We start from the raw sequence: 4,140 nt of genomic DNA on the forward strand, positions 1-4,140 counted from the left end.
CATTTTCCTAAGGACACAGCAGGTTGTAGAACTAGACTCAGACCTCAGTCTGAGGTCCCAGTGCTGTGCTGACTCTGGCCCTCACTGAACCTCTCTGAACACTGGCCACTTTATTTGTAAAACAAGAATAATAATACCTCCCTCTCAGATGGGTTGCACTCAGTAAATGACAGCATGAATGAAACACATAACACAGTGCCAGGCACATAATGAAGTGCTCAATTTGTTAGGTTTGCTATTAAACACATTAAATTCCTGCTTTCTAAATATGCACTTCAGTCTACCAAAGTTTACTTAGTTCACCTTCAATAAATACATCTGAGAAGAATCTAATAAAAGTAATATTTTGTGACACATCCATTTTGGACATGGAGATCTCCAGAAATTTACCAAGGGGCAGCTTTGTTAGTAGTTAATGAGGATTCCACACAGCCTCTGCAGGGGCAGACCATAATACAAAATAAATATGATCCGTAAAACATCTATAGAAAAAAAGATGAAATATAATTTCAAATCCATAATGGAACAGACAACCTATCAATCTATAAGCTGGCAGGCGAGAAGGATAAATACTCTCATTATGATTTCAGCATGCCCCACTTAGTTCTGTATGAAATCTAGGTGTACATTCCCCTCTCCATTTAGATGCTCCCTTGCCAGATTTGACATGAGAGCATTTCCCAGATTTAGAAATTTTGCTCTGCTGGGAACCTTTCATAGGCAGCAGTGTGACAGTGCATTTAGTGTCCCTAGTTGAACGGCAAGGAGAGAAGGGCAAGAAAGAGCCATATATTTATTTATTTGGGATGCTCTGTGACCACCACTCATTCAGGAACTAGTGATTGGGTGATTTCACACTGACTCTATATCCACCGCTACTCCCCCTCCTCAGCTGACTTCTTTGCTCCCAGAAAGAACAGAAGATGGAACTATACTGGGAGACACCAAACCCACACACTTTTTGGCTCAGCAAGTGAAATGCATGGGTGCTTTGAACAAAGTCAAAGAGAACAGAATGGCATGTGCAGGACTGTGAAGAAAGCAGTCTGACTGTGGCAGAGGTCACTTTCAAGGATGTGAGATAAAAAGTGGAACTATTTGTGAGGGCCAGATAATGATAGAACTTGGACATCAGATATAAAGCCAGACACTCTACTCTTTAATTCAATATCTCCCTTAACTTTATTTAATCTTCACAACTTTCCTCTGAAGCAGATGCTCTTTTCTCCACTTTACAGATGAGGAAACTCACAGTCAGGAAAGTTAAGTGACAGGTCCAAGATCACATACTTCATGAGCATCAAAGCTCAAATGATTTTTACTATGGATCTAGTTTCCTGTTGCAGATACTGGGGTGTAATGGAAGGTTTCTGAACTTGTATTGATTCAGTGAAAGGGGGTACTTATTGTGTAATGAAAACAAAATCAGAGCTTTAATCCCAGGTGATTTAATAAACATTATGCAGAGCATTTTATCTGTAGAATGAATTTTAATAGATGATCTCTAATGCCAGAATAAATGCTTCCTAATTGCATGATCCATGGTACTAAAAGTAGCCTAGAACACACTGTGTACTTCCTCAGAGTTACAGAATGTACCTACAGTTTAAATCATATCATCATTTCCTGACTCCACATTTATGAGATGGTGGAGTTGTAGATGAAGGGCGGTAATATTCCTCAGGGAGATACATTTGGGCCTTTTCATTCTGAGATGCCCACTGGGCATCTTTGCCCACCTCTTATACCAATGTATAGGTCTTCCTACCTACATGTCATGTAGTTGACACTTCCAGGATCTTCTTTATCTCCCTGCCTTCTCATATCTTTCTTCAGCAATTCACATAATAAATTGTTTAACTAATGCCAACTCAAAGTTCTACCAACAGACCCAATGTAACAGTGAGTCAAGAATAGCTGGCTTTGATAAAAACTGACTACCAGCAATGAGAATGATCAATGAACTAAAAACAAAAGATAGAAAGGCTGTTAAATCTTTACGTCCTACAAAAATCAGACCCTCTCTACCCATAAATGTTTGCCATAACTAAGGGCCATAATGAAAGAACTAGCAAATTTCTAAGGCTACATGGCAGAGCCTGTAGTTCCTGAACCACTAGGATTAGATACTTCTTTGGACTGATGGGCTGCTGGTTGTTTGCCCAATCACAGACATATAGGTATTAATATTCCCAGGTCTCTGAGAGTGTGTCACCTATGGCCCATTCAGCCAAAGACATCACTTAAACGAGGAAACAGCCTTAGTATGAGACTAACATTGCAACAGGCTTTAGAAAGCTAAAAGAAAAAAATGTAAGTCATGCATAATTCTGTTTCTAAGAGACAGAGAAAGAAAGAAAGAGAATCCCTTAATTGATTGATATTATATAGTAACTTGAGTAATAATATCATTTAACTCATTGGGATATTGTGAGGATTAAAAACATAACGCTTGTATTAATAAGATGTGCCTGACACAACTGTAAGCAAAAATATTAGCTATCAATTATAAGTTCAAGTTAACACCAAAGGCAAGACGTAAAAAACTTCAACAAAATGCCCAAAGAGATAATCAAACTTACACAAACCAAATGTAAATGAGAAAATTTACAAATCAGGAGAAAAAGCAACCAAATATAAATTAGGAAATACTACAAACCAAATATAAATAAGAAAATTTACAAATTAGAAAAAAAAAAGAAAAATTCCCAATTATGAAGTAACATCTAGAAAGGTAGTTAATGCGATCTGATATCCATTCTGTAGGTCCAATTTCCATCTTAAGGAGGAACGAGTATTTGTAACCTGTCCTTAAAGTCACTCATTCTGGGAGTAACCCCTGCTCTCTTAACCTGGAAAATCGAGACTTGGGAGCAAAAGATGAGACAATACAATATCACACAGCTATACTCTCTGGGTTCAAAAATGTCAGTCAAGTCAATGTAAAAGGCAAGAGTTTTTGACAAAAGAAAATTTTCAAACAGCAAGCTTTGTTACCAGTAAAAAATGTAAAACAAGACCTAACCAGAATTAAAAGATAAATCTCTCCACCAATTCAAAATCAAATTTCAAAGGAATGTTTTGAACCCCAAAACCAACTGAATTTCAAAAAAAGTCCGTAAGGAAATTTTAAGAAGTAAAGATTTAAAAATCAAATTATGGCAGAGGCAGGCTGAGAGGTGATTTCTGTGAATTAAGATCCTCTTCTTGGATCATTTCAAAAAGTAATTTGGTAACTGGCTGAAGACTCTGAAAAGCAGAAAGAAGTCCTTTGCAAGACTTCTAACTCACTGACTTCATTTCATCCAGAGCTTACCTTGGTTGATCTGTCGTCTTCCTCCCAGAATAATGACAATGATTTTCGCCACATCCATTTTTTCCTGTGGCCATCTATTCTTTAGCACATTGTGGAACGTGTCAGCTGGAGATGTACAGGTAAACCTGTGCACTTCATGTCTAATTCAACCTTTGCAGGCAGATGAAAGAAGAAACATTTGTATATGTTTGGATTGACCTCGGCAGTCAGGCGAAGAGAAAACAGTTATCTCTAGCCCAGCATGTTTCCCCTCCTACAATGTTCTCCTAGGCCCTTTCCACCCAAACCTTGTGACAGTATGAAAAAATTGTATTTACTTGAAGAAAGCGTCTGTGTGATGGAGCAGAGATAAATGTACTATAGAGTTACCTTGAAGAACAGGTGGTGCAAAAAGTAATATTCCTGTAAACTATGTTGAGTTATCTAAAGAAAGTATTTTAGAAGATGAGCCAAGGTCGGAGACAGAAGGGTTAACTTCCAGTTTCAGCTCTTCTAACCTGCTTTGCTCTTTCAAACAAGTCAATTCCTGCCTTGGGCCTATTTCTGCATCTTTAAGTTTAGAAGAAGAAACTATATCAATGGTTTCCAAATCTAAATGCTCATCAAAGGCTTTTAAGCGGGTTTCTAGGCCCCACCTCAGCCCTTTTCATCAGAATCACAAGAAATAGGGCCCAGGATATCGATTTTCAAAAATAAATCAGCTGTGGAATGGTTTGTAAATTGCTGCATCAGGTGATTGCTAAGGACCATTTTTATTGTACATATTGTGTCCACAGCATTAGTATGTTTTCCATGTAAAGGACAGAGGATATATTATTTCTACC

This window comes from Cynocephalus volans, chromosome 6 (genome assembly GCF_027409185.1).
Source record: "Cynocephalus volans isolate mCynVol1 chromosome 6, mCynVol1.pri, whole genome shotgun sequence".
Taxonomy (NCBI): Eukaryota; Metazoa; Chordata; class Mammalia; order Dermoptera; family Cynocephalidae; genus Cynocephalus; species Cynocephalus volans.